Here is a 12,229-nt window from a genome sequence, read left to right on the forward strand (position 1 = left end):
CAACTTGGTACTTGTTCTCAGGGGATCTTTTTTTATCCGCTTGTTTTTTAAGCGCACGGTGGGCGTCATCAATCGCCTTACGAGTCATTTTCCATGTGCTTTGTATTTGATCTATCCATTCTGCCAAGGATGAAACCGTGGTTTTTCCCTTTGGGAGTTGCGAGATGGGAACAAAGTCTTGGCCTGAAGCTACTTTAAAAGGAGTAAATCCCGTGCTACTATGAATTGAGTTATTGTAGGCTACTCCTGCAAAAGGCAGTAAGTCTGCCCAATTGTCTTGTTGATAGTTAATGTAACAACGTAAATATTGTTCTAGTACCGAGTTCGAGCGTTCACAACTTCCATTAGTCTGGGGATGATGGGAGGAGCTTAATCCTTGGGCGGAGCCAATCAGTCGCAAAAATTCTTTCCAAAATTGAGAAGTGAATTGAACTCCTCGATCTGAGATGATGCGTTGAGGAACTCCGTGGAGTCTATAAATGTGTTGCACAAACAACTTTGCCAGAGTTTTTGAAGAGGGTATTTTGGAACATGGAATAAAATGGACTTGTTTGGAGAAAAGGTCTGTGACTACCCAGATTGTGTATTGCCTGCACTTTTGGGTAGCTCCACTATGAAATCCATAGATATTTCTTTCCATGGGGCTCCTGGCCGGGCCACTGTTTGAAGTAATCCAGGAGGTTTTCCTGGAGGCCTTTTAGATGATGCGCAAACAGGGCAACTTGCTATATACGATTGAATGTCCTTTTTAAGACTTGGCCACTAAAATTGTCTTTTAAGAAGGTGCAAGGTTTTCACAAACCCAAAATGTCCTGCCATTTTAGCATCATGGCATCGTTGTAGGATGGTTTCTCTGAGTGATAGAGGAACATATAGTTTTGCTCCAATCCAAGCTAGTCCATCACGGAGCGTGCATTCGTGCGAATGAGCCAAGAACCAGTCATCAGAGTTCAAAGCTTCTTTAAACAATTTAGTTAATTCATCTGGCAGTGATGTCTTGGTTTTGGTATGGCTTCAGTTTATAGCCAGAGCTGCTAATTGCTGAATGGGGAGTATTGGGCGAACCACCTCGGAAGGTGTACCATTGTATTGGGGCAGCGTGAAAGAGCATCTGCCAAAAAGTTCTTTCCTCCGGGAATGTAATGTAAAGTGAAATTAAAACGGTTAAAATATTGGGGCGGGCGATGATGGCGGCCTTGCGGAGGTGCGTGGGAGGGCGGCAGGTCTTCAGCTGTTTTCAGCTGTTTTGCGGCGCTTATCCATCTGTGCTGTTAGCGGCGTTTATCCATCTGCGCCACTGACTGCACCCGCCAGACTGCACCCCCTGGACTGAGCCTCACGGCCCCTGGCCCTCTAGCTCTTTGGAACATCTCCCTGACGATTGCAGGGGTGAGCGGTGGGGGTCGGCAGCCATGTGGAGGTGTGGGGGTGGGCGGCGTGTGCCATCTCTGCCGCTGCGCCCGGACTGCGTTTCTCGGCCTTTTGGCCCCATCTCGTTGGAACATCCCCCCGCTGGCGGTGAGGATCGGTGGCCATGTGGAGGCGGCCAATTGGAGACGTGGTGATTGGGCGGCGTGTTCCCAGCTGAGGGCGGCGCCCATTCATCGGCGCCGCTGATTGCGCCCCTGGACTGCAGCTCCTGGTCTTCTGGCCCCCAACTCGTTGGAACATCCCCCCCGCTGAGTGCGGGGGCGAGCGGTGGACTTGACGGCCATGTGGAGGCGTGGGGGTGGGGCGGTGTATTCCCAGCTGATACCATTGTTTACCCATCTACCCTGCCCCCTGGCCCCCTCCCTGGCCTGCTGGAACATCTCCCCCGCAGACAGCATTCTCCGGTCCGGTGGAACATCTGCTCAGCGGTCGTTGGGTGAGGTCTTTGGCCTCTTAGTACCCACGGTAGCCGCGCACAGTGCTGGAGAAGGGGCGAGCGATGAAGGATAGCGGCCATGATGAGCTGCAGGAGGGAGAATGGTGTCCCGACCGGATCGACATTTCTGCCTTGTTCCTCTAGCTGCAAGACCAACTGAGGCATTTTCGACGTCCGGATCCTTTAGGGAGTGGCTTGGACTTGCCAGGAGGGTTGTGGGAGGTGATGAAGATGGCCCCTTGGACGGCATTTCCAGGTACCCTCGGAGGATGGAGCCGGAGACGAGAGGAACGGCGGAGGCGTTGTTGTCTCTGTTAAACGTGTCTCCCTTTTATATGGGGGACAATGACGGACAGTGACGGAGGCGACGGAAGCACCACTTATTTCCCTATGGGACTCGGGTTTTATGGAACAGAGCAGTTGTGTTTTATGTCCTGGTTGGTTTAAGACGGTTTAAGATCTTTCTCTGTTAATCCACCAGGATATCATGGACTTTACATCTAGCCATGAAAGACTGCTTGTTCTACTTTTTCCATCTTGTACCGAGCCCCGGATAACCACCTTAGTATAACATCTCAGCCGATAAAGGGGACGGAATCAGCTGTCGGCCGATGCCATGCGTTATTCGCCACATGAACTCTTGTGCCTGCGAGGCACCCCCGCCTCACAGGAATGGGCCTCCACATTATCGAGGGCCGGCCTTATTGACGGGTTTTGGGACCCAGAGGGGTGGCATGTGTCGAGGAAGAATCTTTGGGGTTTTTTAAAAAAGGGTTTTTAAAGGGGGGGGAGGGAAAGGATGGGTGTGGGGAGTAACCCGTCGGGGAGGGGTCCAGTTCCTGCGTGTTGTGACCCAGGTTCCTGGACCTGGACTCCTGGACTCGGATGATTCAGAAAGTGAGGGAGAAGACCTGGCCAGCCCTGCTTCTCTTGAGCCCTTTCCCTCCCTGGCACCCACTCAAAGGGAGGAGGAGGGGCCGGCAAAGCCTGATTCCATGGAGCCTCCTTCTGATTTGGCAACGCCCCAAGAACAGTTTTGGAGTGATGCAAGGTTACGTAGGCGTGATCGGCGTGCGCAGCAGCGGAAGAGTTGGGACAAAGCCAAGTCATAATTGTCATGCAGTGACATCTGCAGAGACTATAAATAGGAGGCGGGACTTCCTGGTTTTTTGTCTTGGACAAAGTAATGAATTTGGGCGGGCAATCTGTATCAACGGAGGGAAGAATATATTCGTGAGTAATTCTGGCCTTATCTGTAATTTCCTTGTTATCTCCAGAAACTTGGCAGGCCCGTGGGTAGACGTAGCCAGGACATTTATATATGTGTAAATAAATCAGAAAAGGAGGCCTCTGACTGACTCTTTGCTGGGAGTATTGGGGGAAGGGAAACAGAACACTGTGCCTGCTTGCGGCGTTACTTCATCTGGTCCGAAGGCAGGGGGGAGGGGTATGTTCCTGGTTTTGAGGGTCGTTCCATCTGTACGGTAAGTGGGAGAGGCAGATATGGCGGAAGCAAGGGGCCGTATCGATCTTTGGGAGCACGTGCTCGCTGTCTAAAAGCGATTGCGCGCTCTGGCCCCTCAGACTTCACACATTCCCTGGGCAGCCAGGATCCTCAGAGCTTGGGCCTTCGGTTGATGCTGTGCAATACACGGTCCGTGGTTAACAAAGCCCCCCTGATTTGTGATCTTATTCAGGAGGGGTCCGCGGACCTTATGGGCATTACGGAGACCTGGTTGGGCACGGAAGGGGGTGTTCCCCTTGTCGAACTGTGCCCTCCGGGTTTCCAAGCATTCCATCAACTGAGGGCCCAAGGTAGGGGTGGGCGGGGTGGCAGTTGTTATTAGGGAAAGTCTACAGCCGAGGGAGTTCACTGTGCCTCAGATAGCCGGTTGTGAATCCCTCTTTGTGAGGTGGGGTCATAGGGGTCAGATGGGCTTGTTGATCACGTACCTGGCTCCTTGCTGCATGACTACAGCCCTGCCCGAGCTGTTGGAGGTGCTTGCCGGGGTGGCGGTTGAGACCCCCAGACTTATGGTCATGGGGGATTTCAACTTGCCATCGACCGGCTTGTCATCGACGGCAGCTCGGGAGTTCAAGGCCTCCATGACGGCCTTGGACCTGATACAAGTAGTTGATGGCCCTACTCACATTGGGGGAGGCACACTGGATCTGATTTATATCTTTGGACAGTGGTTAAATGATCTGGATTTAGGAGATTTAGTAACAGAGCCTTTGTCATGGTCAGATCATTTTCTTCTTCGCTTGAACTTTCGGACCGCTACCCACCACCGCAGGGAGATGGGACCAATACGGTGGTTCTGTCCCAGGCACCTGATGGACCCCGAGAGGTTCCTGATGGAGCTTGGGCCGTTCCCTGAGGATCTGGCCCACGTCACGGCTGAAGAACTAGTTGTTGCCTGGGAACAGACCATGGCTGGGGCTTTAGACCGTGTCGTGCCTTTGCGGCCTCTGACCTGTCGTAGATCTCAACCAGCCCCTTGGTTCTCTGAGGAGCTGAGGGAGATGAAACACTGGAGAAGACGCCTAGAGAGTACCTGGAGATCCAGCCGTTCCGAAGCTGACCGGACACTAGTTAGGTCTTATTCTAAGACCTACCTAGTGGCAATGAGGGAGGTGAAGCGTTCCTACGTTTCCTCCCTCATTGTGTTGGCAGATAACCACCCGGCCGCCTTTTTTCGGGTGACCCGCTCTCTCCTTCATCAGGAGGTGCGGGATGACCCCTTACAGGGCCGTGCCGAGGAGTTTAGTGGTTATTTATACGATAAAATCGTTCAGCTCCGGGATGGTCTGGATCAAAATTGGGATGATCCAGGTGAGAGGGCGGAGACTCGTCTTGTTGAGATTGTTTGGGATGAATTTGACCCTGTGGCTCTCAAGGATGTGGACAGGTTGTTGGCGAGGTTGCATGCCACCACATGTTTACTGGACCCGTGCCCCTCCTGGCTGGTGCTGGCCACACAGGAGTTGACACGAGGCTGGCTCCGGGGGATTATTAATGCTTCCTTGTTGGAAAGGGTTTTCCCTGCCGCCTTGAAAGAGGCGGTGGTGAGACCCCTCCTCAAGAAGCCTTCCCTGGACCCAGCTGTTTTGGGAAATTATCGTCCGGTCTCCAACCTTTGCTTTGTTGCAAAGGTTGTAGAGAGTGTGGTGGCATGTCAGCTACCCCAATACCTGGATGAAGCTTTCTATCTAGACCCGTTCCAGTCCGGCTTCCGGCCCGGATATAGTACGGAGACGGCTTTGGTCGCATTGGTAGATGATCTCTGGAGGGACAGGGACAGGGGTTGCTCCTCTGCCCTGGTCTTACTAGACCTCTCAGCGGCTTTTGATACCATCGACCATGGTATCTTGCTGCACTGGTTGGGGAGTTTGGGAGTGGGAGGCACCGTTTATCGGTGGTTCTCCTCCTATCTCTCTTACCGGTCGCAGATGGTGTTGACAGGGGGGCAGAGATCGACCGCGAGGCGCCTCACTTGTGGGGTGCCGCAGGGGTCGATTCTCTCGCCTCTCCTGTTCAACATCTATATGAAGCCGCTGAGTGAGATCATCAGTGCTTTGGGGTGAGGTACCAACTGTACGCTGACGATACGCAGCTGTACTTTTCCACCCCAGGCCACCCCAACGAAGCTATCGAAGTACTGTCCCCGTGCCTGGAAGCCATACGGGTCTGGATGGGGAGAAACAGGCTCAAGCTCAATCCCTCCAAGACGGAGTGGCTGTGGATGCCGGCACCCCAGTACAGGCAGCTGCAGCTCCAGCTGACTGTTGGGGGCGAATCATTGGCCCCAATGGAAAGGGTGCACAACTTGGGCGTTCTCCTGGATGGACGGTTGTTGTTTGAAGATCACTTGACGGCTGTCTCCAGGAGAGCTTTTTATCAGGTCTGCCTGATCCGCCAGTTGCGCCCCTTCCTTGACTGGGATGACCTATGCATGGTCACTCACGCTCTCGTTACCTCTCGCTTGGATTATTGCAATGCTCTCTACATGGGGCTCCCCTTGAAGAGCACCCGGAGGCTCCAGTTAGTTCAGAATGCAGCTGCGCGGGTGATAGAGGGAGCCGCACGTGGCTCCCATGTTAACACCACTTCTGCGCAGGCTGCACTGGCTGCCTGTGGTCTCTCGGGTGCACTTTAAGGTTTTGGTTACTACCTTTAAAGCGCACCATGGCTTAGGGCCAGGGTACTTACGGGACCGCCTACTGCTACCGAACGCCTCCCACCGACCCGTACACTCACACAGAGAGGGACTTCTCAGGGTGCCGTCCGCCAAGCAATGTCGGCTGGCGGCCCCCAGGGGAAGGTCCTTCTCTGTGGGGGCTCCTACCCTCTGGAACGAACTTCCCCCTGGACTGCGTCAACTGCCTGACCTTCGGACCTCTCGCCGCGAGCTGAAGACGTATCTGTTTATTCGCGCAGGACTGGCTTAGGAATTTTAAATTTTAAGGATTTTTAATTTTAATATTTATATCTGATACAAATTTTATGGGGTTTTTAACGGTATAATGTTTTAAATTTTTGCCAAACATATAATAAGTTTTTTAATCTTTGTTTTTATCTGTACATTGTCATTGTTTTTTATTGTGGCTGTGAACCGCCCTGAGTCCTTCGGGAGAAGGGCAGTACAAAAATCCAATAAATACTAAATACTAATACTAATTGAGCCCAGCGGGCTTGTTTCGGCGAAAGTTTTCTAGGAGTTTTTAGTGCTTTCAGATTTTTGTGATCAGTCCAAACTTCAAAAGGAAGATTGGAACCTTCTAAGAATTGTCTAACCCGGTGTCCTAGTTTTCCACAACAGTAGCATTTAATTATTGTTGAAGATTGAAAGGTGGAGGGTGTGGTAGGTTTTAAGAGGGAAGGTTTTGTAGGTAGCCGCTGTGGAGTTGTAGTTGTTGATTGGCTTTGGCGGGGGTTGAATTCTCTGTCCAGAGCTATGGACACGTTGTACCAGTCATTTAGTTGTTCTGGGATTCCTCTGGTGGAGCAGGCTTTTCTGATTTTTTGATCGATTGCCTCTTTGAAATAGTGGAGGAGGATGCGGTCTGGCCAATGCCTAAGATTACCAGCAAGTCTTCGAAAATCCCATACAAATTCCTTTAGAGGCCTGTTACCTTGTTTCATCATTTTTAAGGTGGTTTCACATTCTGCAATTAGGTCATCATCTTGAAACTGGTTGCGAAGCAATGCAATAAATCCGTCAACATCGTTTAATTCAGGGGCACGTTCATTGTGTAGTTGAGCTATCCACTCTGAGGCTAGCCCGATGTTCATACCATGGCATTGATTAGGCTTCTTTCTGATGGGTATTGATGTCTATATTGTTCAACGTAAGCCTCAATTCTGCTGAGAAAGTAAGCCAAGTGGTGTGGATTCCCATCAAAGGTTGCTTTGAAAGCAGGAGGGGCTGGGTGAGGGGGTGGAGGTGGGTTTAGCTGGCCTGCTTGCGGTTGAAGAGGAATTTGTGGGATGGCTGTTGCTGATTGCTGTAAAAATGCTTATTGCGGTGGGAGGGCTGAAGCCACCGTGGCTGGTTGCTGAGTTGTAAAGGGGGGTGGAATCCCCCCTGGCTGCTGAGAAGAAAGTCCTTGACATGCTTCAGCTGGCGCGGCCAAACCCGGCCTAGGGCCCCCAGGAAAGAAAGGTGCTGAACCCGCTGGTTGCCATTGGTATTGGATCCATCCTTGTCCAGGATAAAATGCTCAACCAGGAGGAATAGAAGCAGCAGGAGGTAGCGTAGGCCTCGGCTGGTGGGAAAAGTCAATTAGGGGGGCGGGTTGCGGTTCCCCCAAGTCACTGGTGCTGCCTGAACTCCCTGCTGTGTGAAGAGGGGAAGGGAGGACCTCCTGCGTTCATTGGAATGGCTTCGAGCTTCAGTAATTTCCCCCTGTCTGCTGGGAGGGAAGATGAATTTAGGCTGAGGTAAACTCAAAGGCTCTCGAGGCAGGTGAGCTGAGCTTATGTGAGGTCTCACTTCCAAACGCTCAAAAGTTTCCAGGAGGTCCAATAGGGATTGGGATTTTAGGGGGTTTCTCAGGTCCCAATCCAGTGACTCTCCCGATTCTCCAGTTTTTACTGTCCTCCATTGAGATTGAGAAGAGGGAGGGGGCTCTCCATTCCGCCCTGGGGAAATGTTTTATCCCAGGGATCTCACTTCTTGCAATTGATGGGGAGGGGTTTGGCCGGAGCGACAGCTTACCCATGAATCGGAGTCTTCAGGCCGTGCACAAAGCTGACGAACAGGTTCCACAACTTCAGGCTTTTGAATCATATCTTCCGATGGGAAGTAGGTGATCTCGACCAAGTCCTCAGATTCCAGCCCCACAGCCCCTTCAAGGGTTTCTGTTTGCTGCCGTTCCATCTTCACTGGGTCTTTGCACCGCTGTGGAGGTTGCAGAGGCTGGGGCCCAGCACCCTCCTTAACAGGCCCTCAGAGCAGAGGAGAAGGTACCGTTAAGCCAAAGAAAGTTTGGAGTTTTGGAATAATGACAGGGTTCCAGAAAAACCTCTTCTGCATAAAAAAACTCTGAAGCCATTGTCTTTCAAAGTTCTTTACTAGCATAAGGAAACAGGCACACGATGAGTGAAATTCCAAAACTGAAAATTCCGGATTCTTTTCCCAGTTATACAAATCCCACCCCCCTAACCCCTCTGCTGGTCACATGGTTCAACGTTCTTCCACTTTATTCGAAACCTCTTCTTGCCACTCCTTCTGCAGATGTGAACACAATCCGACCTTGACCGTTTGAAGAATGTTACCATACCCCTCAACCCCCCTTCTTCCCCTCAGGGGAGAAATGTGGCAGCGTCTGGAAACCTACGGCCTAGTATGGTTTCCAGGCCTGACACTAAGTTTAGCGGTATTATTCTTATGTATATTGACAACAGTATATATGAATCATCTATTGTAATGTCCTTCCTGTTAAAGACTACTTCAGCTTCAATTGCAAAAATACAAGAGCAACCAATAGATTTAAACTTAATGTTAACCGCTTCAATCTAGATTGCAGAAAATATGACTTTTGTAACAGAGTTATCGGTGCTTGGAATACATTACCTGACTCTGTGGTCTCTTCTCATAATCCCAAAAGCTTTAACCAAAAACTTTCTACTATTGACCTCACCCCATTCCTAAAAGGACTATAAGGGGCGTGCATAAGAGCACAAGCGTGCCTACTGTTCCTGTCCTATTGTTTTTTCTTATATATATATGCTTATACTTCCTTATATTTCCTCATATATATGTTTATATACTATATAATCATTTTGTGTGATGCTTATGTTTATTGTTATGACAAATAAAAATAATAAAAAAAAATATGGTGCTAGACCAATAAGTTAAATATAGTTAGGTATATATAAATGTAATAAGTCGGATACCTAACGACTAATATTAATAATCCAAGTAATGAGCAGTGGAGGGTTCTATCAGTATGAAAAAGTGGTGGGAGTGTTGTTGGAGTCCAACTTTGCAGAAAAATTTCTAAAAATGACAAGTACAAATTTAACTAAAGTAGGGATAGGAAGGAAGCAAACTGCCCAGATATCATCGGCTACATCTAGTCCATCAACGCAGAGATCGATAGAGGATATGGTCCAAAGGGAGAGGACCATAAAGTCAGAGAATGTGACAATCTCTGTATGTTAGGAGATTTTAATGCGATAACAGACAAAGAATTACACTATAGATGCAACAAATTAAGAAAAAGAATTAGAATTTCGCCTAAAACTTTCTTCAAAACAATAGATGAATTAAATTTACAGGACACCTGGAGAGAGAGAAATCAGGGGAAGAAACAATATACGTATTATTCTTATGTATATTGACAACAGTATATATGAATCATCTATTGTAATGTCCTTCCTGTTAAAGACTACTTCAGCTTCAATTGCAAAAATACAAGAGCAACCAATAGATTTAAACTTAATGTTAACCGCTTCAATCTAGATTGCAGAAAATATGACTTTTGTAACAGAGTTATCGGTGCTTGGAATACATTACCTGACTCTGTGGTCTCTTCTCATAATCCCAAAAGCTTTAACCAAAAACTTTCTACTATTGACCTCACCCCATTCCTAAAAGGACTATAAGGGGCGTGCATAAGAGCACAAGCGTGCCTACTGTTCCTGTCCTATTGTTTTTTCTTATATATATATATGCTTATACTTCCTTATATTTCCTCATATATATGTTTATATACTATATAATCATTTTGTGTGATGCTTATGTTTATTGTTATGACAAATAAAAATAATAAAAAAAAATATGGTGCTAGACCAATAAGTTAAATATAGTTAGGTATATATAAATGTAATAAGTCGGATACCTAACGACTAATATTAATAATCCAAGTAATGAGCAGTGGAGGGTTCTATCAGTATGAAAAAGTGGTGGGAGTGTTGTTGGAGTCCAACTTTGCAGAAAAATTTCTAAAAATGACAAGTACAAATTTAACTAAAGTAGGGATAGGAAGGAAGCAAACTGCCCAGATATCATCGGCTACATCTAGTCCATCAACGCAGAGATCGATAGAGGATATGGTCCAAAGGGAGAGGACCATAAAGTCAGAGAATGTGACAATCTCTGTATGTTAGGAGATTTTAATGCGATAACAGACAAAGAATTACACTATAGATGCAACAAATTAAGAAAAAGAATTAGAATTTCGCCTAAAACTTTCTTCAAAACAATAGATGAATTAAATTTACAGGACACCTGGAGAGAGAGAAATCAGGGGAAGAAACAATATACATATTATTCTAATAGACATCAGTCCTGGTCCAGACTCGACATGGGCAGACCATAACCCAATGAGGGTCTGTTGGAAAGGGCAAAAAAAATTAAGATGGACCCTAAATAGGTCAATCCTAAAAGAGGAAAAATTCAATGGAAAAACAAATGAACTTTTTTTAAAAAAGAAAAAAGAAAACAAGAAAGAAGATACATCCCTACAAAATCTATGGGACACTGCGAAGGCATACATATGGGGAGTCACTGTATCATATATGGCGAATAAAAATAAAGAGAAGAAACAGTGACAGAAACACCTAGAAGAATATAGAAGAGCTGAAGCAGAGTTGCAGAGGAAACCTCAAAAAAGGGAGCCAAAGCAACAAATGGACTTAAGTAAACATAAACTGAATACGCTTGAGAAGGAATTGGTGAGAGACATTAAAAAAAAAACTAACCAAAATTTCTTTGAGAATGCAAATAAACCAGGGAGGTGGCTAGCATATAAACCAGGGGTGAAATACTCCAGGATTGGAACGGATTGTGCAATCCGGTAGTGACTGTGGCTGGTAGTTCGGCAATCCGGTAGCGATGGCAGAGCAAAACTCCGCCCACCCACCTGAGTGTCTGGTTTTAACCAGGAAGTAATGTGTTTGTTATCTTCTGTGCATGCGCAGGTTTTGCACATGCGCAGGTCTGTGCGTGCATGTGACGTGTGTGCACTTCCGAACCAGTAAGGAAGGTGAGTAGATTTCACCCCGATATAAACTGAAGAAAGAGAAAAATGGATTAGTAAACTGCAAAATGAGGAAGGAGTGATGTGCTATCCGAATGAGCAGAAAAAGAATATACTGCAGGAATATTATAAGAAACTGTATGATGATATAGACAGATATTCAGAAGATAAAGCAATGAAGTGTTTAAGGAAAGCCTCATTGCCTAAAATTTCAAAAGAAACAAAAAATATGTTAAATGAAGAAATAATCAGGAATCCCGGTTGTCTTGGTTAATTTTGGCAGAGCTGGCTTGCTGTCAGGGTTCTGACCAATGCGTTAATGAAAGCAGGAGCCTCAAGCAAAGTTTCAAGACAAATCCAGTTGTTTATTAGGAGCAACATGCCGGCACGGACCAAGTGAAGCCAGCTCTGACCCCACTCAGTTCATGCCCTGCCTATGACCTTGTTTCCTCCTCCCCCCCCTCAAGGTGTGTCATCAGTCACATTCCCCAATGAAGCAATTTCGCGGGTTGTAGAAGTCACTCCCTCTGGCCATTACTGGTTTCTATGAAGATGGCCTTGACTTTGGTTGACTAGGATGTGCGTTATTTTGACTGAGGTGCAAATTCCTTGATGAAGCTGCGAGGCCCGATTCCCCATTCCCCTACCTATGGCAACTCGGGAGCAGGTTAGGGAAGCTTCACAAGTTATTATTTATTTATTTATTTATTTGATCATATTTATATACCGCCCTATCTCCCGAAGGACTCAGGGCGGTTTACAGGCACTTAAAAACACATAAATACAATATAAAAGCAATTAAAAAACTTATTCTAAAAGCCCAATAATTAAAAATATAGAAATAAAACCCAATTTAAAACCCATAAATTTAAA

This window comes from Ahaetulla prasina, chromosome 13 (genome assembly GCF_028640845.1).
Source record: "Ahaetulla prasina isolate Xishuangbanna chromosome 13, ASM2864084v1, whole genome shotgun sequence".
NCBI classification, from domain to species: domain Eukaryota; kingdom Metazoa; phylum Chordata; class Lepidosauria; order Squamata; family Colubridae; genus Ahaetulla; species Ahaetulla prasina.